Raw genomic sequence first — 26,823 nt, 5'->3', positions numbered from 1 at the left:
ATCCTTTGAGGGCACTGTGTGCAAACAGAGCAAGCAGCATGCGAACACGGACAATCGTGCTGGCACATACTTTGGGCATTTGTCATAACACTTTAAGACAAGGCCTACTGTTCCGTTCCATTCTAGGCCACAGCTCGGGTTTCAGGTCCCAGGTCCTGTTACCCCCTCATGCAGTATGAATCTGGCCCTGGCACACTCCCAGAGTTTCACTGTCAACCATCCTTGGGGCAGCTCCCACGGACAAACACATTTAAAGCTACCTCTTCACTTATGCAGAGGCCCTGCCTTCTGCTCCATGACCCGACCACTCCTTCCCCGGGATCCTCCACTTGTAGCCTCGGCTGGGGACTCAGAAAACTCATCAACAAATCCCCCAGCATGGAGTGCCCTCTATAGATGCTTCCAGCACATTAACAAACGATACCCACTGGCCATTGGGGACTGGAGATTCTCAGCTGGAGTAGGGGAGCGACATCACCTGCAGACACTAGAATCAGAGTCCACCTCAGGCCACTGAGACTGGGCTGGCCCCTGCAGCCAGCCTAGATCACCGTGACAGTTCATGGAGAGTCCCACGAACGGCGGTCTTGAATGAGATGATGAGGTCTTTGTGTGGTGCTATTTCTAGAACGGCCCTGGGGTATACAAATGATTAGCAAGCTTGGCGATCAAGTGAAAGGTTAGAGATTTGATTCAATCCACAGGCCCCACAGCAGAAAAGCCTGATGATCTAGTTATTTAAAAAGCCAGTCACTTAGAATTCCAGGGTTCAGTTCTACTCTGATATACATGGAATCACCATGAGTTAGAATCAACTCGGTGGCAACTGGTTCTAGTAAAAATTCTAGAGAGCATAGCAGCTATTTCCATTTATTTTAAAAAGTTTTAAAAAGGAAGAAGCAGAGAGAAGAAGATATGGAGAGGAAAGGCATACTGGAAAAAGAACAAAAGTTAGGGTCACAGCTAGAGAGTCATGATAAGTCAAAACTAGGGCCTCACACCAAGCATACAGCTCCCTGCCACGGCAAGCTAAGGGAGCTCCTGGGCTCAGACTCTCCTAATATCTACTAACAGTCCCATCGCTGAGGCTCTGTTGTATGTAGCAGGAACATCAAGCTCTCAAGAATCTCATATGGGATCAAATTCCAGATCCACTACTCTCAAGCTATGTGACCGTGATTCGTATGCTTCGGTCACCTCATTTGGTAAAGTGAATAATAGTACATGCTTCCTGGGTTGTTTCTAAAATGCAGAGTAGTGTGGCACAAGGTGAGTGTTCAATCGAAGTCTCAGGACTTGTCCCTAAGAAATCAAGTGAGAAGAGTAGAGATTCTAAGCAGAGGATGGCACTTTAACTGTGCCTTCAAGAATCCAGCGATTTCTTCAGTAGCACAGCTATCATATCCGGCAATTCTACCCCGAGGTGGATACCCAAAGGAACTGAGAACAGCTCCGCAAAAACTTACATACCATAAATGTTCGCTGTGGCATTATTCACTGATGAATGTATAAATAAAATATTACACATATATAACAGGAAAGTCTCCAACCATAAAGAAAATTAAGTAGTGACATGTCTTACAATATGAATGACTCTCCAAAACATTATGCTAACCGAAATAAAAAGGCCAAATATTATACAATTCCTTCTATATAGAACATATAGTGGGATCAAGAACAGTAGAATCCAAGCAAAAAGATAGAAACAACCTACATGCCGTTAACAATAAAAAGATAAACTGTGGGACCTACACACAGTGGAATATTATGCAATTATAAAGAATAATAAGCCTAGGAACTATCTTATAATGTGAAAGAATTGTGCCAATTTAATAAGCCAAACGTGAAAAGAATAAATACTGCATGATACCACTTTAATTAAAATGTCAAGAGTAGGTCTACATAGAGAAAGCAACGTTCTTTGTTGCTTACCAGGGATAGAAGGGAGAGGGGGGGAATCACCGGGAATGGTGAGAGGACTGACACATTGCAGAACTGTCTGTGTATAAATCGTTGAATGGGAATCTAATTCGTAGTGTAAACGTTCACCTAGAACACATATCAAAGTGACAGAAAGCAGACTCGTGGTTGTCAGGGCTGGGTAGGGAGGAATGGGGAGTGCTTCTCTAATGAGCTTCATGGGCTGGGGGACTGTGAGCTCCTGAACCTAGTGTAAAGCACAGTCTCGTTTCTAGATTCAGTGTCAACATTTATTGAGGGAGCCAAATGCTAGGCACTCCCCACCTCTTATCTCATTCAAACCTGCAAGAGTTAAGCTCACCGTATAGAGGAATAAATTCGGGTCCCACGCTGAAAGCGACGTACCCATGCTGCACAGCTAAGAAACAACACAGAGATTTCTGAATCCCGAACCCATGATTTTTTCATTCATTTCTTCTGGTAGCAAGGTGTCTCAATGGTTGGTGCTCCAATCCTTTACCATCAAGAGATATTCAGAGAATAGATCCTCGAGATATTAAACAACACATGTTTGGATCCAGATGGGTTCTGTTCTGAAAACTCAGCTCACAAAATGGAATTCTTGATCACGATGAGAAGCATGACAGAGAAAAAGAACCTTAGTTACAGACACCTAATGATTCCCCCGGCTCTTCCACGACTTGTATGTCACCGAGGCCACAGTGCTCAGCGTGGTTTCCTTGTTGTTGTTTAGTTTTTTAATTTGTAAATGTGCTTAAGTCATCTAAGTCTAATAGTAAATGGAGGAGAGTCTCTTCAAGGTCTGTTTGCCTCTAATAAACGTACTGCCATGCAGTGGATTCTGCCTCATAGCAACTCTAGAAGACAGGATAGAACTGCCTCTATGGTTTTCTGAAACTGTAACTATTTATTAGAGTAGAAAGTCATCTTTCTCCCATGGAACAGCTGCCACTTTTGAACTACTAGCCTGTGTTAAGGAGCCAGAGGCCTAACCCACTATACCACCAGGGCTCCTCTCTAGCTCTAATGTTGGGGTTCTAATACTGCAGTGGTTACTAACTGCCCCAGAGGGTCTGAAGAAGAAACCATCTTGTTCGTAATCACTTAACAAAACTCACGGCTAAGAAATGACATCACCTCTCAGGCCGATGTGCTATGCAAAGGTGATGTATACTGTCAGCTTCTCTCCTTGAACTTCTTACACTGGTCGTCTACACCTCCCAGCACCAGAAGAGCACAAGGAGGGAAGAGCACATTCATCTTGCTCCTAGTCTGCATTCTCCATGTGACATTTAATATAATGTAGTTCATCAGTACCCAGCCCCTGTCATCCTTTCCGTTCTGCCATGTCTTGATGCTGCCCTTCATTTTTGAAAAACAACTTTAAATTGTCTCACTTCTTAACATGCACATTGTTCTGAGCAATATCTGTGAAATCACGAGCTCTGATGTGCTAGTTCTATTTTTTCACACGCACATTAATATACACAACTATAATAAGAAATGCATCTGGGTTCCCCCTAAAACATCTTGTGTCTCACCACTGTTAAGACGCTGCAGAGCATGGCCTTAGCTCAACTTGTCTGCCCCAGGAACTCTTCGGAGCAACTCTGTTGCCATGTTAGAAAAAGGGAAACTGAGGAAGTAGGTGGTGAAACAGTAACTGTGCTTAGCTCCTAACTGAAAATTTTGAGGTTCAAATCTCTCCTTAGCATAAGGCACCTCAGAATAAAGGCCTGCAGAACACATCTGAGCGCTCAGCAGTTGACACTCGATGGAGCACAGTTCTTTGCAGGCACAGATGGGGCTGCCACGAGTCAGAATCAACTTGACAGCAACTGGGACTCGCACAGGAGGTTCAGGGTTACGCTGAGGTACAGAAAAGGTCGTGTTTAAGGTGTCACGGAGCAGAGTGCTGGCTTCACGTTCAGGCACGCTTCATTCCAAATCCCAAGTCTTTGCCACTCTAACGTGTCATCATCTCTGTCTACAGACAGAAGGGAAGAATAAAATTGAGACTGTACAAAATGCCAGCGACCTTTCCCATTTATTCTACTTAATCCAGGTCTAAGAACTTGACAGCAAGATTTTCCATGATCATCTGAAAGGACAATGATTCATCTGCGCATAAACAAAGCTGACAGCACACAGAGTGAGACCAGGAGTGGTCAGTTCAGAGGGCCAGTACCCCCTTCACCATGCTTCCAAGCTTACAATTTATTCCCCACCTGGGCAAAGCTGGGATCAGGCTGTCCCATTGGTTGTGCCAACCCTCCTGAAAAGGCACAGCTTTAATCACAAGGGATTCTGGGTATGAGTGAATATGACTCAGCTCACACTATCGTGTCTCCTGGGAAACAATGGTCAGATGTTATTTTGAACAATGTCCTGATCTTCATGCAAAAAATCACCAAACAGGCATCTGCTGTCACAGCCTAGAAAACTTGAGAATTGGAAAGGGCACCATTCAATGTCGTCTAGTCCAATCCCTCATAAGACAGTGAGAGTAAACTGGGCCAAGAAAGAGGCAGGAAAGGACTTGTCCAAGGACACTCAGCTAGGTAAAGCCAGAGCTGGAAGGAAGTGCTCCCTGTCCTAGGCCTGGAATGCTGGGGTGGTAGGGTTCTAGCAGGGAGCTACTTCTCTCTGTCCACATGTCCAGATGACACTGAGAAAGGGCCAGTTACAGAGCCACCTCCTAAATTCAGGAATCAATAGATTACAAATGGAGAGTGCATATAGCCATGTGAATTCAACAGCAACAGCAGAGAAAAATGAAGAGGTAAACTACCCACCTCCTTATGCCACGGAAGTTTTCCCAGTAACAAGTTAATATGCATCAGAAAAAAACCCTACAAAACACCGAATTCAGAGTAGGTAGCCAGTGCTCAGTGAGAGAAGAAGCAAAGCATGCAATACAGGTGTAAGAAGCTCTCCACATTGTCATTCAAAATGCCCGTTGCAAAGGGAATTCCCAAACAGGAGTGTGCTGGCATGTCCTCGAACCCCCAATGCCTCTGTGTCAAAGAGGCAGCACCATGGACTAGCTGACCAAGTGAGGAGGGCAAAGTTAAGGGAGGATGAGGGACTGGTCAGCAAACAAAGAGACCCTGAGGTAAGCGAACCCCTCCTCGGGGGGTGGGGGGGAGGAGCTATTGTTGGATATCCTAGTCATTTTTGACACATCGCAACCCCAGGTGGAAAAGGGCTCTCAAGCGGTTTTCAGGGCTGTAATCTTTACAGAAGTTGAAGGTCAGATCTTTCTCCCAAAAGCCACTGGGTAGGTTTCAACCTACCAGCCGAGTGGCTGACCATTGAGTGATTAACGCTCCCTGGGTTGGTCTTTTTCTCCCCCAATTCTCTTACTGAAGGAAAGCCTTCCTAAGCTGAAAGAGTACCTTTCTATGATGAAAGAACACTTTTCTCCAAGTTCTATCTCCCAGGAACTAGCTAATGTTCAATTCCCGCTGCAATGAGAAAACGCAAACACTGAAGCACCCATTAAGTGACTATCAGAAACCATGGTGACACAATGAGTATGCACTTGTTGCTAACCACAAACTTGGCACTCCAATCCACTAGCTGCTCCGTGGGACAAAGATGCGGCAATCTGCTTCCATAAAGATGTGCAGCCTTGGGGCGGTCCTCCTAGGTCCTACAAGGCACTGTGAGGAGGAACTGAAGAGACAGCAGCGAGTTTGCTTTGGGATTTAACTGACTTTCAAAACAGGGTTAAGAGTTTCATGATTGGTACTGGCTGTGGCAGAGGTGACACCAGTTGCCACCAAGTTACTTCTGATCCCTGGCAGCCATCGTTCAGTTGCTGCTTGGGGTTTTCAAGGCTGGGACATTTGGGAAGCAGACCACCACACATTTCTTCTGGGGTATCTCGGGGTGGGTATGAAACAGCAACTTTTCATTAGAAGCCAATTGCTTAATCGTTTGCGCCAACTCAGGGACACCTGGTACTGACAGGGATAGTTAATAATTCACAAAAGAATTTTACAATCTTTTTAATTCATAGAAAGAAAACCAAACAACTCAAAGAGTAAATTTTTTTCCCCAAAGTAGCCTAGTCAGTCAATAAAGGGCAGAATCAGAAAATCCAGGTTTGGAAACATGCAGGTATTGTGCTGAAACCTGCCCAGTACTATGGGACTGACATCTGAGTCCAGGCCATTTCAGGGGCCCCAAATGATCCCCAATCTCTGCAACGCCCCCTTGGAAGAGGTTCTTCTGGCAACTTGAAATCCCCATCATCTTTGGCATTTGTCCCAACTACAATTCATTAACCCTGTAATTTTGTGGAAAACTTTCTTCCCTGCAGGACTATAAGCTTTACATAGACCTGTAAAAACTGTAAGTTTTACATAGACCTACTGTGTTAGTCTAGGTACATTAGAGAAACACATCCACAGAAACTCATGTATAAGAGTTTCATATAAAGTTTAAGTGAGTATCAAGAAAACATCCCAACCCAGTGCTGCCCAAGCCCACAAGTCCAATATTAACCCATTAACCCTTATGCCCAACACCAATCCACAAAGTCCTCCTCCATCTCACAAAACATACACAATGATGCTTACTGAGCCGAGTCAGTGAATGTGTAAGCATCTCAGCACTGGCAGGGGTCTCTACACGGGTGCTCCAGCACCCAGCGCTGCATTGAGATAGGTCCATGTGGCTTCTCCTCAGGGATGTCTTGCAGAAAGTGAGCCTTGGCAGGTAAAGCAGGGAACTGGCTAAGGCAGCTTCACGCTGGTCTGACCATCAGAAAGCAAGAGACCCAAGAACTAGAAAGGTGAGGCTCACTCAGCCATTTATCCCTCTGCCCTTCAATTAACCCTACATGTGTTTATCGGCCAGGTTGCACAATAACTACCTCACCTACCTAAGGAAAAGAAGTCCTCGTGGCATAATGGGTCACACTGACCACAAGGTCAGCAGTTTGAAGCTATCAGTCACTCAGGCAAAGAACGATGAAGCTTTCTACTCCCATGGAGTTACAGTCTCAGAAACCCACAAGGGCAGTTCTGCTCTGTGTTTAGGCTTACTATGAGATAGAGCTGATTCATAGGCAGTGAGATTTTTGTTTTGTTTTGTTCTTGACCTAGGGAAAGGGGAGGCCTGGTGGTGCTGCGGATTAGGCTGTTAACCACAAGGCCAGTGGTTCACACGACCAATTTCTCTGAGGCAGAAAGATAAGTTTGTCTATCCCCTAACAATTTACAGTCTTAGGAACCCTATACGAAGAATACCGCCCCCCCCCAAAAAAAATCCGGAATTGCGTTGTGTACATCAGAGCTTTTGTAGTACACATTTTTCCTACTCAACGGGCATCAAGCAACTCACTCTGAGTTAGTGCACCCAGTGGCCTTTCCTGGGAAGTTCTCTGGTCACAGTGCATTTTTCTGTAAAAGCAGTTTATCTCAAACCTCGTTTTTGTGATGGCCGATTTAAGAGAACAGCATATGGCTGTGAAATACTGTTTCCGGCTCAAGAAAAATGCCACAGAAACTGTTGCGATGTTGAACACAGTATACAAGGACAGCTATGGAAAAAACTCAAGTGTACAAGTGTTTGCTCTTTTCAAAAAAGGTGAAATGTCGATTGGTGACAAACCTCATTCTGGAATCTGTCAACTTCCCGAACTGAAGGGAATGTTGACTTGTAGTGCATTTGGAGTTTGTTCCACCAGGTCAGACTTTTTATTTAGAGGTTCTGAAAAAATAGTGTAACAGTGTGTGACACAAAATACCTGATTTGTGGCTGACAGAGGACTGGTTTTGCCACCATGATAATGCACCTATTTACACAACCATCTCAATGCACCAGTTTTGGGGGGGAAAAACAGCATGCCTCTCTTGCCCATGCATCATACTCACCTGACCTCACTCCGTGTAACTTCTTTTTGTTTCCATGAATGAAGAGGGACATGAAAGGACAGCAATTTGATGACTTAAAGAAATTAAAGAAAAAAAATGAGGGAGGTGCTGTCAGCCATCCAAACAGATGAGTTTGAAAAATGTTTCCAAGAATGGAATCACAGCTTTAACACATGTATAAAGTGTAATGGAGAGTACTTTGAAGGAGATAAGATTGTTCTGTAAAAAAAAAATTTAAATACATAGCTTTTTTTTAAGTCCGGGTTTTGTGGGGTACACCCTCATATAGGGTCACTAGGAGTCAGAATCAACTCAAAAGCAGTTGATTTTGTTTGACCTAGGAAAGGGTTGATCCTTTAGCCACTAAATCTCAAATATCCCTCTAATGATGGGCAAATAAAATATCCTAACCCTTGACAGCACACAGGGGTTCAGTGGTAGAATTCTTGCCTTCCATGCAGGAAACTTAGGTTAGACATCTGGCCAAATCACCTCATGTGGAAGCCTGCATGTTGCTCTCATGCAAAACAGGCATAAGAAGAGCCTCTAGACCAGTGGTTCTCAACCTTCCTAAAGCCTTTAATACAAATCCTTATGTGGTGGTGACCCCTAACCATAACATTATTTTTGTTGGTACTTCAAAACTGTAATTTTGCTACTGTTATGAATCATCATGTAAGTATGATATGCAGGATATATTTTCATTGTTACAAATTGAACATAATTAAAGCATAGTGATTCATCACAAAAAACAACATGTAATTATATATTGTGAAATATTTATTTCTTTCTATTCCAAAGCTATATATTTAGCGGGGGGTTGTTTCTTTTTAAAATAATTTTATTGGGGGCTCGTACAACTCTTATCACAATCCATACATCCATCCATTGTATGTCAAGCACATTTGTACATTTGTTGCCATCATCATTCTCAAACATTTGCCTTCTCCTTCAGCCCTTGGTATCAGCTCCTCATTTTTTTCCTCCTCCCTCCCCACCCCCTCCCTCCTGAACACTTGATAATTTATAAATTATTATTATTTTGCCATATCTTACACTGTCCAACATCTTTTTTCACCAACTTTTCTGCTGTTCATCCCCCAGGGAGGAGATTATATGTAGATACTAGTAATTGGTTCCTGAAATATTTATTTCTAATGACAAATCAATGAAATTTTGTCGGGAAGCATGGTGTAGCATGGGTAGCAGTCTTCACGCCTGATACTCATATGTGGGCGTATCTGTATGGGGGCGGACCCGCTGGAGATGGATAGAGGAGCGGTGTCTTGGTTCCTGAGACCGACCCACAGGTTGAGAAGCGCTGCTAACACCAAGGTGGACTAGCAAAAATGGTCTGATGATGTACTTTTGTCAGTCATTCAGTGGAAACCCAATGGATCACAGCAGTGCACTCTTCACCAATCATGAGAAGGATACAGGACCAGAAAGTATTTCAGTCTGTTGGGTGTGGAGTTACCATAAGTCAGGGGCCAACTCAAAAGCAGGTAACCGTGAGAACAACTCTGACAGAGGGGCATAGAGTGGCCTGGCTCAGGTGTTGCTTGAGGGAATCACCAATTGCTCACAGACAGCTCAGAGCATGGCGCCAGAGAAAAGGAAGATAAACACGTTAGAAACGTGTGGATGCTATTTCCCATATCATGCCTACCTAAACTCGTATTACACATCCAAACCTCTGCAAACCATATATTTCCTTGGCTTCACACTCAAATGCCCTATTCCTGTCTTTAAGAGCAAGAACCCTCTCGGCTACCACTCCACTTACCTCAGGGCTGGCCCATTTTGCTGCCCATTGCTGGCCACGGTCCCTGCCAAGGCCACACCTGAGTCAGTGTAACAACCTCAGGCCAGGCTGCCTGCTAGCGAGTTGCCAGACCTTTCCTGGTCTCTCATAAGTGTGGCAAACTCCCAGCCCAATTTATACTCTGGGACTCTGAAGCTCCCATCACTCAGAAAACTTTTTGCTCAAAAGTATACATTGTCATATTATTTATACATTGTCTTATTTTTTACAATATAATGGTAAATATACCGAATATCCTACATGAAAGACTAAGGAATGATGGTGCAGCCGCAATATAGAATCATAAAAAAGTACTTCCACAGATTTATTTTTAAAAGCATAGCCCCTGACACCACCCCCCATGCTTAAACAGAGATCAATGGAGTAAGCGATTGAACGGCATGGAGCAGCAACTCATGGGTTGGGGGGACTCATGGGTGGGGACTGATGTGTCATTGGAAAAGCTGATGATGTTACAAATGCAATCACCTTACACCCCAGGGGGATGATTGACAATGATTTACTTTTAAAAAAATTATTTAAAACTTTTAATGTGGTTTTTGTTTTTTATACTTAAACAATTTTAAAAAAACTGTTTCAGTGGGGTTTTTGTTTCCCTGTCTTTCATTGCCTGATTAAGACTCAGGTAGAACGCCACAAGATTCTTCTAGGTTGGAGTATTTCTAGCTTGTTCCATGACAAAAATTCCTTCCCTGCCCTTTTAAATATGCATGATGGTCTTTTCTTTGCTACCTATTATTGGTATTTTAACTCTGTATTATTATTTTATCCTTACCACTTTCCCCCTATTTTTACTGTTTCTGTTGGGTTTTTCCATTTGGGAAGCACAGGAGTAGAGACACAGAGATACGAACTGTTCATAGGGGAGGGAGATGTGAGGGATGGTGCCTGGGTTCATAGGGGAGGGAGACGTGAGGGATGGTGCCAGGGTTCATAGGGGAGGGAGACGTGAGGGATGGGAGATAGGGAGCGTGAGGGGGTTGGGGGAACAATGTATGTGGGAGGGGAGGGAGCATTCTCTAGCTAGATGATGATTACACAACTCATTTCAGAAGAAATGTAGCCATCGGGTGGGTGGAAGAAAATGTTCTGCTATTGATTGTTGTAATGACTGCACAACTCTTCTTGTGATTAAACTGAAAAAAATGTTTAAAAAAAAGAAGAAATAACATCAATCTCACCCTAACAAAAACACAACTGTTTCCACAATTGGAAAAAAAAAAGATGAGGGGGGACCTAGCATACAAAATGGAGTAAAGGTAATGATCCCAATGAAGGAATTAGAATTTTTAATGTACGCAAACTAAGCAAGCATTATGGAAAAAGCAATTGGTATCTCTAAGGAGAAGGACGTATACACTCAGAAAGATCAGGGATCTTGGCATCGAAAGATGTGAACTGGAGGTCCAGGCCGATTACTAAAAGCATGTGACCTTGGGAAGTTAAGAATCCTTTGTTCATCTACAACCTACAGGGTTGTGTTGAAGGTTATGAAAATCGCTGGCTTGGCCATCTGTACATGAAGATGTCCTAGGACAGCACGGCACAATCATGATGACTTCTGAGATCTGCACACGCATGCAGGGCCAGCGGTGGTCCAATGGTAGACGTCTTGCCTTCCAAGTAGAAGCCAGGTTTGATTCCTGGGAAATACAGGTTTCAGAAGAGCTTCCAAACTAAGTGAGACTAGGAAGAAAGGCCTGACTAGCCATTTCAGGAAAATTAACCTGTGAAAAGTCCATGGCTCACAATATTCCAAATTTGTGGATGGGGTCACCGTGAGTCAGGGACCAACTCAGTGGCACTGAACTCACATACATATTCAGGAGACAGAAGGGAGATCTGACATCCCAGAACATCCCGGTCAAAGCTCAAATGTCAACATGCCCATCATAAATCCCATCAGAATCTCTAAGACTTGATCACACCCTCCTTTCGAGAAATATAGTTAAGAAAGATGTTAACACCCAACATGTTTGAAAAAGAAAACAGTGGAAGGTTTATTTTATCTAAAGATAATGGCTCCGAATTTTCCCTATGGAGTGGGCATGTTATCCAGCATCCAGGATTCGGATACAGTGCTGCCTTTCTTATGCAAATCACCGCATGCTCTTCTCATCCTTCAGTGGGCTGTCTTCTCCGTGTGGTTCAAAATGTACTGAAGATGGCTACACCCCAGACGTAAGACGGGAGTCCCTCCTCTAACGGATATCGTCTATTAAAATCAAGATCCTCTCTCTCTCTCCCTTCCCCCTGACCAGTTCATGAGACTGTACAGTGACGGAGTCCAATACGAGGTGTGTGACCCCACAGGCACAAGCTGGCTCCGTCCAGAGATACTAATAAGTGACCTTGGGGAGTATGTTAGATACAAAACTGAGATCTTGTTATCTACAGTTATCAATTCTTCACAGAGATGTTTTGGTATAATAGAAATATTAGTATCCATGGAATGTTACTGGAAAACAAAGATAGTGACACCTTGTCTCATATACTTTGGACATGGTATCAGGAAGTATCAGTTCCTGGGGAAAGACATTGCGATCGGTACAAAGACAAAGAAGTAACCTTTAATGAGATGGATTGGCACAGTGGCTGCAATAATAGGCTCAAGCATAATAGTAATTGTGAGGGTGTGTTTCATTGTGTTGTACACAGGGTTGCTATGAGTCAGTCAACTAGACAAAACCTAACAACAACAAAATTGTTATGATTATCACTTCCATTTTAAAGAGGATCAAATGAAAGCACAGAGAGGTAAGTACCATGTATGCTCTTGTAGAAGTCTAGTTTCTCAGGACATTTTTAATGCAGCTTTTGTGGTAGAATTAGGTGCCTCCGCTGATATTCGCGCCGGCTTATATTCAAGCATATCCAATACCTTGCTCAGGTTGTAGGCCAGAGGGTAGGTTTGAAACACCATGTCTTTCACACTCTTTCCAGTTCTGTGAGCTGGAAGCAAAATCCCCAATTTACAAGGTTGGCTATCTTCACGAGAGCAGATCTTTCTTTCCCTCAGAGTCATTGGTGAGTTGGAATTTCTAGTCTTTTAGTTAGTAGGTGAGCACTTAACCATTGCACCATCAGGATTCCACTAATAAATGACAGTTCGTATTATTATTAGTCTCTGCCCCAACAGCTTTCTTGGAAAGTATCTTCCATGCTGAGATTTTCCACAGCTCAATGATATGGGAAACCTCTTCCTCTCTCTTCTTCTCACCTACCTTTAAAAGAAGAAATAAATTTCAAAGGAAATGTACCTAGCTCTGAGAAATATAGGAACCATCTGTTATTAACAATCTAACGGCTTCTGAGGACCCATTAAAATCTCACTGGCAACACCAGCCCTACTGTCACCCAAATCATCAAAATGGGCCATTCGGGTGGTAAAATGCTGCTTGCTCCTCTGTGGCTACACATTCTTTATGGCTCTCCTTCACTTTTATTTTTTGGCTGGGCTCTGTGGGAATGGAATGGACTTCTGGATCTGTGACCATGATGGACGAGCAGCCTGCTGAAAAGCATTGCCCTTGGGAAGACACTCAGTATCCAACCACCCACGGGCACACACAGTCAGTTACACACACTCACGAAGCTCTACGCACACCCACATCAGACACACACATTTACAATCTATACAGCACATACACAGTCACAACCATTTATACATATTCTATACACACCCACATACATTCACATGAAGTATATTTTATAACCTACAAACACTCACACCCTACACCCTCCCCATAATCTGTACCACATACTCACAGTCTACACTGCACACACATTTACTCACAAACACTCACACAAGCACACGCATAGGACACATACACAAACTATGCAAAATTTAAACCCCATACACATTCTACACCCTGTACATATACTCATCATCTACATGCATAACATGCTCACTAGTCACATATTCACACATACTCTATACATTCATGTTCACTAACATATACATTCTATATAATCTACACCCAACAAACTCACCATTTATACCACACATACAGTCACAGACACTCACACTACTCTACAAACACACACACTCATACTCTCATTCTCAACCACTATACAACCCAGGAGCATCCTGGGATATGTTTCCTTGACTAATTCTTTGGCCACTAAAACACTCTTGTGTTCTTTCTTTTTGTTGTCTCGGGGCCCTGGAACTTCCACAACCCAAAAATCAAAGGGTAAAAGCCTACCAAAAGTCAGCTACTAGGACCCTAATCCAGCACCACAAAAACGATCCAGTCTGGATTGATCCTCATCCGTGCAGATGCTAATGTTAAGATTCTGATTAGATGTGAGTGTGCATGTAAAATGGTCAGCACAGCACCTGGCACAAAATCCATGCTTCACACAAGTAACCTCCAAGGCTGGCAGCTATGTGGGCAAGTGTCTCCTCTTGCTGAGCAGTGGCCTGTCTCTCTCAAGCCCTCATTCACATTCTGCATCTGCACTCAGACTAAACAGATTCTTTAACAGGCTAGTGCAGGATTACCCTTGGAGAGAGGCTGGTGCCTCTGAAACTAAAGAATCTGTATACCAATTACCCTTCCCCCTCCCCTGTGTCTCCTAAAAACTCTGCTCTTTAAAAGCCTGCATGGCTAAGCTCCCCTTCCCAATGCTCAACTTCCCCTATAAGAACTGTTACTCTTATTCTACATTTTGTTTAAGGGAAGCACCAAAGTAAAGTGATTTTTCCAAGATCAAGAAGATTTGGAGATGGAATTAAATACTAAGTTTCATATCCTAAACCCCAATTCACTAAAATATCTGTGATTCTAATTTATAAGTAAAGAACTACACACATAGGCAGTGTTAGATAATAGACTGTGGAGGTGCTAGTAACTATATCTTCTCAAAGGACAGATCTAGCTGACACCTCGAAGGACTGCATTTAGCTCTAGCAAGGTCCTTGGTCTCCCATTGTCCAGGTTCACTTACTGAGAGATGATGATAGATAGATAGATAGATAGATAGATAGATAGATAGATAGATAGATGTCATTGAGTCAACTCTGAGTTATCCAAACCTTATGTACAACAGGAAAAAAAGAAAAAATATTGTCAATTTTGTATCATTCTCAATCCTATCATTGTAGTCATAGTCCTAATCCCTCTCACTGAAGGTATGCCTCATCTCATTGGCCCTCTACTTCAATAACATAAAGTCCTCTTCTAATTATTAAGGAGAACGAGCTTTGGTGGAAACGCAGGTAACACATTGAACTGCTACACACAAGGTCAGTAGTTCAAAACTACCAACCACCCTACAGGAGAACTATGAAGCATTCTACTCCTATAATGTCTACAGCCTTAGAAACCCACAGGGGCAGGTCTACTCTGTCCAACAGAGTAACTGTACGTCAGAATTAACATGATGGCAGTGAGTTTTCTAGTGATTGATCCCTTCTGATAACATGTCCAAAATAACCATAGGGTTTGCATTAACTATCAAAAGCAGATCACCAAGAACATAAACACAAGGTAACAAACACAGGAAGCTCTCCTCAACAATTACCAGAAAAGTACCACTAAGAGGGAAGTCCTGCACTCCCTGAAAGCCATAAAAACAACTTAAAAGTTAATTATAACAAAATCATAGCCTTTGGTGATCCTACATAGATAGAAGACTGTGTGGGTCACATGGTACAGATATCCTGACTAATTGGCCCAGAAGATACTTCCAAGCAATGCTTCCCCTCCCCATTGTTAGTCTTTTAAAAAATATTTCTCCCTCCTTCAGTGCCCCTGGGTCACCCATTCCCTCCCCTGTGGAGGTCACATGCACATAGTCAAAGGATTGGATTCCTCTCCCAAACAGTGATTTCCCCCCACTGTTACATCATCCTCCTGTGCAGCTCCATCCATGTGGATAGCAGCAACCTCACAGTGGACATACACATGCAAACCAATACTGCCACAGATCTGGACATACCCACTCAAACCACGTTTCCTTTTCTCTTTACTCCTTATTCCACATGCATATCCCTGAAAGCACAATCCCATTCATATTATCCAATGCCATAGGAGCAGAACATCATATTCACACCAAAGCTGCACCCACACTTTCTCTTCTCTATCTTTAAATGTTTTCCTTATTTTTATTTATTCCAATTCTTCTTCTCTCCCCTCTCTCTTTCTTTTCCTCTTTAACTCTACTGCAATTATAATATGTAATTTACACATATTTATGTAACATATGTGTGTGTGAAAAGATATCATCATTCTACACAGACTATTCCAGAATATGGAAAGGGGCAGCAAACCCACCAAGTCATTCCATGAAGTGAGCATAATGCTTATACCAAAGTCAAGCAGAGCCCCCACAAAAACAGAAAACTGTAGACCAATATTCATCATGGAACATAAGATACTTCTCAAAAAAATTCTGACCAATATAATCCAAGAACCTATCAAAAAATAATTCACCATGATCAAATGGGATTCATAAAAAGGTACACAAGAATAGTTCAACATAAAAAAAAAACAACAGAAAGAAGGAGTCCAGATGGAGACCAGATAGAATCACCCGCCCAGTGCTCCTGTTGTTAGATCAGAAAATTAAGAAGTAAGGAGGCCAATATCAGGAAGCTGGGACCTAAAAATAGATTCAATGTACTGGGGTCTGATTCAGGCTTCCCCCTGCAATTTTCATCCACGGAGTGATGTGAGACCTTAATAAAATGCTCCAAGTTCACCATGTCTGCCCACAGGCTCCACTGATACCTCACCAGATCCAGTGGGACAGCAATATGCCACCCTTTCCTGTCCCCAAGATACAACACTGCAACATGCTGTAATTTCCCCAATGCTTCTGTCTAAAGATGGTCATAATCCCAGGTTCATGAAGAACCTCTGAGAATGAGCCACAAGAACTCACATCAGAGTTCCCAACTCAGCTATAGACCAAGCTTTTGCATTTCCCTCCCCAGTCAGGAATTAAGTGATTACATCAGCAATCCCCTTAACCCCTATCCCAGCTCCATGCCTGATAGTGTGGGTAAAAATAAATAATAATTCACTAATTTGAAGCAGTTGAGGAGTGCAACCAGGGAGAATTCAGATCTACTTAGCTCCAAAACCATTCAAAAATTTTGTTCCCCTTCCTTGGGGGACAGGCAGCTCAACCCCTATACCAGGGGACACCACAAGCCCCTTATGAAAAGAAGAAAAAAATGTTAAATACTTACAAATCCAGTATGCTCTCCTTTGGATAACTTTGAATGTAAGCTTCCTGAAACCTGGCCCTGGTCTTTTAGCATGATATTAGCATAACAAGACAAGCAGAGTGTTGATCCCAGAGCAAAGCCTAGGATTTTAACATAACAAAACAGGAAAATCAACTGGCTGGAATACACAGCCCAAGCCAAACACTGGTTCTACCAGTTTGGGGCTCCACAGACTCTTTAAAAGAGGAAATTGTGGCCAGACAGTGCAGACCAGTATCCACTATGCAGGCTCCCCCAACCCAGCCCAGTGGCATACTTACAAGCGCAGGCCTCAGAACACCCTCTGAGGCCCCACACCAGCTCCAGCCACTAAGTCACTATGGCATGTCGCCTGCACAGTAGCCCAACCCACAACCACAGTAGGCCACAGGTGGTCCCCCAAATCCACTCTGACCAGTCACACAGAAAAAGAGCTCAGGGCTTCTCAGTCTCCCGGGAACATGGTTTCCAGTTCTTACAAAATGACATGCAGACAGCAACATACCTCAACACCCTCAATGATAAAACAAGAAAAACAAAATGCAACACCGAAAGAAATCCTAAACCTAATGACACTCACAGAAGAAACAAATGTTGATCTGCAACAAAAAAGAAATCTTCAGAATGCCACTTGTGGTAATACAGGATATGAAGGAAGGAATGCAGAATAAGGACACAATGATAAAGGCGATGAAGTCCATAATAGAGGGGATGAAGCCCATGCACCAAAGGAAAATACAAGAAATAATGGATGAGGTAACAGAAGAAAAACACAAGATAACAGATGTCACCAACAGACTAGAAGAATCACAAAATCTTAACAGTGATCTTGAGGGAAGTCAGGCAGACTTCAACAAATGGAAAAGACAGTCAAACAAGATAATCAAAGAGGTGAAATAAAACCTGAGATCAATGACAGATGCTACAAAGAGAAACAATATTCGAATAATTGGTTGCCAGAACAAGACACAATGAATAAGTCTACAGATAAATTAGCAAGGGAATTCCTGGAAGCAAACATTCCCACATTAATGAATGAGAATTAGACATTCATACAGGAAGCAGAGAAGACACAAATTAGACTACATTCCAGGAAGAACTCACCAAAGCACATAAAAGTTAAATTATCCAACTTCGAGGAAAAAGAGAAAAATTTAAGCGCAGCAAGAGAAACAAACAAACAACAGTGCTCAGTTAAGAATATGCCCAGACCTATCAGCAGATACCAGAAGAGGAGAGAGTGAAGTGACATCTTCCAAAAGCTGAATGAAAAAAATGCCAAAGAATCTTCTACCCTGCCAAATTATTGAGATAGACATTGAAGTAAGTCTTCCCAGACAAGGAAAAACTCAAAGAATATGCCATTAGTCACCCAAACCTGCGCAATATCCTTGCTGACTCACTGTGATCAGGAGCATCAACAACCACCAAGCACAGGCAGGAAACCAACACATAGCTCAACACCATCCAGAAGTGAAGTCAAGGCACCAAAAACAATTACAAAGATAACACTGCTTTGGAGGGAAAACAAGGCAAGAATGAAGCCCCATACATAAACACAACACACAGATATGAAAGGAGATAGGAAAACACCCAACACAAAAGGTACAAGATGACAGCAATGAATCCACAGATGGTGATAATAATTCTGAATGTCAACAGCCTGAACTCACCCAGCAAAAGACAAAGGTTAGCAGCCTAGCTCAGAAACCATAAACCATCCATCTGTTACCTACAAGAGACACATCTTAAGATCTCAGGCAAAAATAGGCTAAGAATAAAAGGGTGTCCGAAAATATACCAAACAAATGGCAATTTTTAAAAAGCAAGGGTTGCAATTCTAATCTCCGACAAAATTGACCTCAAGGTTCAAGCCATAACAAGAGACAAGGAGGGGCACGATATATTGCTCAAAGGTTCAGTAGACCAGGAACCAATTAACATATAAATATATACATATAAACACATATACAAGAGACCCACAGAATTCATCAAAGAAACTATTCAAAAGAAAAAAAATAAAAGAAACCACAGATTGACCACCATAGTAGGTGACTTTAATACACCACTATCAGACAAAGATAGATCAATGGGAAAGAAGATCAGCAAGGAGGCAGAGTAAACACTACAATTAGGCGATTGGACCTGATAGACATTTATATAGCTCTCCATCCACATGAAAAAAAAATTCCCATTCTTTTTAAGTGGGATTGGCTCATTTTTTGAAAATAGACCACATGTGCAGACATCAGTCGGGCCTGAGTAAATCCAGACACATAGCAATCCCTCAGATGGCTGTCTCCAGTCACCAAGTCATAGAGCTGGAGATCAACAAAAGGATGATCAGAAAAATAAAGACAAGCAACTGGAGAATGAATAACACTCTTCTGTGACATGAATGGTTACTGGTCCAGAATAGAGAGTAAATTAAGAAGATTCTAGAAACAATTAGAATGAGAATAAAACGTACCAAAACCTATGGCATACAGCAAAAACAGTTATCAGGGGAAGCTATTTATGAGTGATACTGTATCACAAAACCTCACCAACTAGAATAGAGTCAACAGAACAACCCCTCCGATAGCAAAAGAAAAGAAATAATAAAAATCAGGGCAGAAATAAACGAGTGGGAAGATAAGAGAACCATGCAAGAAATCCATGCAGCATAAAGCTGGTTCTTTGAAAGAATCAAGAGAATCGACAGCTAACCAAGGAAAGGAAGAAGCAAACATTAATAGCCAGGATGAGGGATAAAATCAGGGAAATCACAATGGACCCCAAGATTAAAAGGATAATCACAAAGTACTATGAAAATCTGTATTCTAATGAATGCAAAATGTGGAAGACATGGACCTGGATAAACAATCCCTCCTTAAATTATCCCAGATAGAGGTCAAGAACCTCAAAAAACCCGTAACAGAAACTACCAATGAAAAAAGTTCCCATGCCAGATGGCTTCACAGGAGAATGCTACCAAACCTTCAGGGAAGAGTTGACACCGATCCTCTACAAATTGTTCCAGAGAATAGAAAAATATAGCAAACTCTCAAACTCATTCTATGAAGCCAGTATAACTTTGATAACCGAACAGGGCAAGGATCCCACAGGAATAGAGAGCTACAGACCGATATCTCTAATGAACATAGATGCCAAAATCCTTAACAAAATATTGGCCAATAGAATACAAAAGTATATAAAACATATCATCCATCATGATCAGGTGAGATTCATTCCAGGGATTCAGGGGAATATCCATCAATATTGTTCACCACATTGATAAGAAATAGAATAAGAATCACATGATCATATCGATAGACACGGGAAAAGCTTCTGACAACATCCAACAGCCATTCCTCAAGAAGATATTAATGGAAGGGGAATTACTCAAATTAATAGAGCCTATTTATGAAAAGTCAATAGCCAACATCATAGTCAAAAGAGAAAGCTTAAAACAATCATACTGAAAAAGGGGACCAGACAAGGATGCCCTTTCTGTCCTCTTCAACATTGTACTAGAGATCCTAGCTAACAACATAAGGCAGTGGACGGACATTAAATGTATTTGTCTGGGAGAGAAGGAGGTGAAAGTATTGCTATTTGTAGACTATATGATTCTATATACTGAAAACCCAAATGCTACACAGCAGAAGTACTGGCAGAGATAGAGGAATATGCAAGAGTGGCAGTATACGAGATCAACAAGTAGACCTCTACTGGTTTGCTATGTACATCGGACAAGGCCACAGAAGAGGAGATCAAGAAGGCAGTACCATTCACAATAACCAAGAACAAACGGAAATATCTAGGGATATATCTAAACAAAAAAACAAAAGACAGTGGAAAACTACAGAACCCTACCACAGGAAACCTAAATGGAAGAATATCCCATGCTCATGGATCGGAAGACTCAATACAGTAAAGATGTCAATCTTACCCAAGGCACTAGATAAGTTTAACGCTCTCCTGATTCAAATACCAAGAACCTTCTTCAATGAATTGGGCAAAAAGCTCACCAATTTCATAAGGAAATGGAAGAAGCCCAAATTAGAGAGAACTCCTCAAGAAGGACAAAGTCGGAGGGCTCACCTTACCTGACTTTAACTCTGAATATACAGACACAGTGGTCAAAATTATGTTGTACTGGAATAATGACAGATATTTGGACCAATGGAAATGAACAGAAAACGCAGAAATAAAACCATCAGTATATAGACAACTGATCTTTAACAAGGGCCTAAAGAGCATCAAGTGGGAGGTGGATGGCCACTTTAACAGGTGATGCTAGAAACAATGGATACCCACCTGTAGAAAATTAAAACAAGACCCTTACCTCACCCCATGCACAAGAACAAATTGAAGGTGTATCACAGACCTAGAAGTAAAATCCCAAACTATAAGGACCATCAACGAAGGAATCAGAACAAACCTAAGAACCTTGGCACAGGAAATACATAGGCTAATTGAAATCGGGAAGGGCACACACAGATGAAGCTGAAATTAACAAGTGGGATATATTAAGGATAAAACACCTGTGCGCATTGAAAGACTTCATCAAGACAGTAACAAGGAAACCCACACACTGGGAGAGAACTTTTAGCAATGACACAACAGAACAAGGGCTTATTACTGAAATCTGCAATACCCTCCTAGCCTACAAAAAGAGGAAAACAGTTAACCCCCTGAGGAAGTGGACAAAACACCTTAACAGAAGTTTCACTGGGGAAGAGACCCGAATGACCAATAAACATATGAGAAAATGCTACTGATCATTAGCCATTAGAGAAATGTAAATTGAAACAACTATGAGATACCACCTAAGACCCTTGAGGCTAGCCCAAATAGAAAGTCAGAAAGCAACAAATGTTGGAGGGGATGTGGCAAGATAGGAATGCTCCTCCACTGCTAGTGGTCCTGCGCAAAGCCACTGTGGAAAGCCATCTGGTGATATTTAAAGCAAATGGAAATTGAGTCACCTAATGACCCAGCAATTCCTTTACTGGGCATATAACCCAGAAGAAGTAAGAAATAGATCAAAACCAGTCGCCTGTGCTCCACTGCTTATTGTGGCGCAATTCACAATTGCAAAGAAATTAGAAACCACCTAATTTCAATCACTGGACAAGTGGATTAGAAAACTCTTGACATATACACACAATGGAGTACTACACATCACTGAAAAGGACTGATGATTGCATGAAGCACTTCATCTCACAGGAAGGGCTGGAGGAAAGTATGCTAAGTGCAGCTAGCCAGTCACAGAAGAAGAAGTACAACGTAAGTCCACTGAGGTGAGTATAATCAGCACAGTAGGTACACAAGAAAAGCCACTATCTCACACTTTACAGACTGAGGTACAGGTGATTGGGCACCAAACCTAAGGATATCCTTGCCATTCCAACACAAAGAAGCGGGGGTGGGGGGGAAGAGGGGAGAAGATTGCACTGGGGGAGTAGGGCATTAATCCACCCAGGGGGAGGGTATCATTTATGTCTCCACAGAACTGGAAGTGGGAGTGCAGACCCCACCACAGCATGCCAAACTCTGAGGGTAACGTAACTACATGGAGCAACTTATGAACAGAGAGGTCTACAAGGCCGGCCCCAGTCATAGCCACACTGAACCCCCTTAGAAATATGTGCTACAGAGGACAACACTAAAGGAGCAGGTTGGGGAGAGGGGCCAGCCTGTCATGTCCATACAGAAGGGAGCCAAGAAGGAAAGAGAGAGAGGGGGTCTAGATCCCATACTGCACACCAAGCCTGGAGGATGACAACACACCTGCAGAGCTGCAAAGAGAGGACTGTAGGACCGAGAATAGCTCGAGACATGATGTCCTCTTACTAGAGCATACCGCATCAGAGGACAATACTGGGGACACACGGTGGGGAGTGTGTCCGGTCAGGAAGGAAACACAACAAACCAGCAATAGGAGCAAAGCCAAGCTACCAAACCCCTGAGGAGTCTCCAAAATAGATTTCAGGCTAAGAGGAGTTGTTCCCGGAACCCCCAGGACTGGTGGTGAGACAGTAATAAAGGTCAGTGGACAGACTTGGAATTAAATTATGTATGCTTTTTCCAGGGCGGGAGGGTGGGGATTTGCTAGGTTTTTTGTTTGTTTTTCTCTCTTTTTATTCAATCTTTGGTTTTCCTTTTGTTTTGTCACTGTTGGTGTTTTGTCTACAAATATAAGATAGCCATGGAAAAGAAGCCCGAGGAGAAAGCAATGGGACTGAATCAGGTTCCAGGGAGACCTGGGAGGAAGGAAGAGGTGGGAGAAAGGAATGGTGAGCAAACAATGCCATACACAGGGGAACAACAGCAATCTAGCTGATAGGAATTATTAAGAGGCAGAGGAAGGGTGAGCATGATGGTGAGGCAGGAGGAACGTAAAAGGAAACAGAGGAAAGATCTAGGAAGCAAAGCTATGGATACAGGTATAAACATAGGTGTGCACTTATGTAAATATATTAATTCATAAAAATAGAAGTATTGGCCCAGGTACATATATTTATATGGCAATACATTGGGGAAGTGGACAGACTTTGGGCCTCTGCTCAAGCCATCCCTCAGCACAAGGACACTTTGTTCTAACAACCTGGTATTCTGTGATGCTCACCCTTCCAACATGATTGCTGAAGACAAAATGGGTGCATAAGCAAATGTGGTGAAGAAAGCTGATGGTGCCCTGGCTATCAAAAGGTACAGCATCTGGGGTCTTAAAGACTTTAAGTTAAACAAGCAGCCATCTAGCAGAGAAGAAACAAGTCCACATGGAAGAAGTACACTAGCCTGTTGATCATAGGGTGCCAGGTGTCATATGGAATCAGTTGACAGGCACCAGAAGACCCAAAACAAACAAATAAAGAAAAAATCAAATGTATTGTTGAGAATGAGAGACATCAGAGCAGATACCCAAAACCTATCTGTAGACAATAGGACATCCCTCACAGAAGGGTCACAAGGAAGGGATGAGTCAACCAGGGCACAGTATAGCACTGATGAAACACACAATATTCCTCTGCCTCTTTGAGGCTTCCTGGTTCCTCACTATCACGACCCCAGTCCTGCCTTTCAGTTCTGGCTAGAGCAGAGCATGTACACTGGTGCAGACACATGGAATTCAGGTCAGATTTTGGAGTAGCGATACCAAGAGGGTAGGAAGAACGTAGGAGCAGGGGGGAGGCAGGGGGAGCCAATTGCAATGATCGACAGATAACACGCCCTCTCCCCCCACAGGAGGATAAACAACTGCATAAATCAACAAAGAAAAGGTATTTGACAATAACCAATATACATTTCTGATAAAAACACTCAACAAAATAGGAAAAGGAGGGAAATTCATCAATATAATAAAGGCCATATACAAAATCCAATTGCCAACATCACACCCAGTGGGGAGAAATTGAAAATATTTCTGCTGGAAATGGAAACCATGCAAAAATGCCTTCTATCCGGGGAGGTGGCCCCCGGGACGCGCGTTCTGTGAAGAGACGTGAGGAAGATTCGATTCCGAGGAGACGTGCTCGCTTGAAAGGGAGCGAGGGCGCTGAGTTGGGGGGCTACCAAGATGGCGACGGCCTCCTCAGGGCCGTCGACGACCGCGACCGCGTATTCACTCGCGGATTCCTGCAACACCTCGTCCGCAGGTGCCTTGTGCCTCTGGCATGCCCATTAAGAAAATAGGCCACCGGAGTGTTGATTCCACAGGAGAAACAACATATAAAAAGACAACCTCATCAGCTTTGAAAGGTGCCACCCAATTAGGCATTACTCACACTGTGGGGAGCCTAAGTACCAAACCAGAACGGGATGTCCTCATGCAAAATTTCTACGTGGTGGAGAGTATATTCTTCCCCAGGTACAAAGCGAAGGGGGTAATCTGACTCCTGCTCATCACTACAATGACTTTCGTTTCAATACATATGCACCAGTTGCCTTCCGCTACTTTCGGGAGCTATTTGGCATCCGGCCTGATGATTACTTGTACTCTCTTTGCAGTGAGCCCCTGATTGAACTCTGCAACTCTGGGGCTAGTGGCTCCCTTTTCTACGTGTCCAGTGATGATGAACTCATCATTAAGACGGTCCAGCATAAAGAAGCGGAGTTTCTCCAGAAGCTACTTCCAGGATACTACATGAACCTCAACCAGAACCCTCGGACGCTGCTCCCTAAATTCTATGGATTGTACTGTGTGCAGGCAGGTGGTAAGAATATTCGAATTGTAGTGATGAACAATCTCTTGCCGCGATCAGTCAAAATGCATGTCAAATATGACCTTAAGGGCTCAACCTACAAACGGCGGGCTTCTCAAAAAGAGCGAGACAAGCCTCTCCCCACCCTTAAAGACCTGGACTTCATACAAGACATACCTGACGGTCTTTTTTTGGATGCTGACATGTACAATGCTCTGTGTAAGACCCTGCAGCGTGACTGTTTGGTGCTTCAGAGCTTCAAGATAATGGACTACAGCCTTTTGGTATCCGTCCACAACACAGATCATGCACAACGAGAAGCAGTAGGCAGTGAAGCACAGAATTCAACTGACACTCGAAGACCAGCCCCCCAAAAGGCTCTGTATTCCACAGCCATGGAATCCATCCAAGGCGAGGCGAGGCGCGGCGGCACGATGGAAACTGATGACCATATGGGTGGCATCCCTGCCCGGAATAATAAAGGGGAAAGGTTGCTGCTTTATATTGGCATCATTGACATTCTACAGTCGTACAGGTTTATTAAGAAGTTGGAGCACTCTTGGAAAGCTCTGGTACACGATGGGGACACCATGTCAGTGCATCGCCCAGGCTTCTATGCTGAACAGTTCCAGCGCTTCATGTGCAACACAGTGTTCAAGAAGATCCCCTTGAAGCCTTCTCCTTCCAAAAAGTTTCGGTCTGGAGCGTCTTTCTCTTGGCGAGCAGGCTCCAGCGGCAACTCCTACTGCCAGCCAACAGTCTCTGGGGAACACAAGGCCCAAGTGACCACAAAGGCGGAAGTGGAGCCAGGTGTCCACCTCGGTCGCCCGGATGTTTTACCTCAGACTCCACCTATGGAAGAAACCAATGAGTCATTTATTTCCGACCCCAGCTCCACACGTGGAGCTGGACAGGATTTGCACGTGCTAGCTGCAAGTTCATCCCTCCTGGAAAAGCTTGAAATTACAGAGCCAGAGTTCTCCCATTGAGTGTCAAGCCTCGGCGCCCCTGGAGTAAGACCTCGAAGCCTCTGTGGTCCCCAGCAGTGCTGAGTTTCTTCTTGATCATCGAAAGGAAAAGGAGTGTCACGGAGGCCAGAGGAGCTCGCTGGCTCGCGCTCTCCTGCCTGAAGAAGAGCCTGCTCCTCCTCCCCTTCCTCGGGACTGGGCATCAGTGCCTTGGACAGTTGAGGACAGCAGCGCTCCTCTTCGCCAGAGCGGGGTGGCGTGTATTTCCAACTGGCTCGTGTTGGCTTCCACGAAGTGTGGGTGCTGGACGTGGTTTTCTTCCCCCTCATCCACCTTTCACCAGGAGGTGGGCTCCTGATTCCCTCAGGACAGACTGGCTGGCACATTATCCTATCTTAGCTCTTTGCCGAAGATCCCTGCAATCTTCGGAAAGGTTTTTGGTGGCATGAAGGTCTTTAACCACCTCCAAACCTTTATTTATTTTACTTAAAAAACTCTTTTTCTTAAAGGAAAAAAAAGTGCACAGCACACATTTCAACTGAGGACTCGTTCACATCAAAAGTATCAGAGAGCTGATTATGTGTGTTCACAGGACTCCCTTCGAAGAGCCCGGGTTCACGAAGCAGAAGTGGTGTTTGCTCTGCCAGGAGCCTCTCTCCTTCCATGTCTCTCTGGATGGATTTGTTAAGGCTGAAGGAATGGAGAGTGGGACCTGGGGTAATTTCTACCCCTTTCGTTTTAAAACAATGGGGCTGAGAAATAGCTCCCTTTCTAGGCAGGACCTGAGTGACTG

The 26,823-nt window shown here is 43.3% G+C and overlaps 1 protein-coding gene and 1 pseudogene across 4 annotated transcripts in view; one reads left to right on the top strand and one right to left on the bottom strand.

Moving 5' to 3' along the window:
- Positions 1–26,823, bottom strand: part of KCNMA1 (potassium calcium-activated channel subfamily M alpha 1) — a 992,499-nt gene that overhangs the window by 823,989 nt on the left and 141,687 nt on the right. The gene's annotated exons all lie outside the window — the stretch shown is intronic.
- LOC142429278 (phosphatidylinositol 4-phosphate 5-kinase type-1 alpha pseudogene) lies at positions 24,520–26,324 on the top strand (annotated as a pseudogene).

This window comes from Tenrec ecaudatus, chromosome 16 (genome assembly GCF_050624435.1).
Source record: "Tenrec ecaudatus isolate mTenEca1 chromosome 16, mTenEca1.hap1, whole genome shotgun sequence".
Classification (NCBI taxonomy): domain Eukaryota; kingdom Metazoa; phylum Chordata; class Mammalia; order Afrosoricida; family Tenrecidae; genus Tenrec; species Tenrec ecaudatus.
Note: the sequence above shows the minus strand (reverse complement) of the source record. Positions and strands in the feature narration are given on the sequence as shown.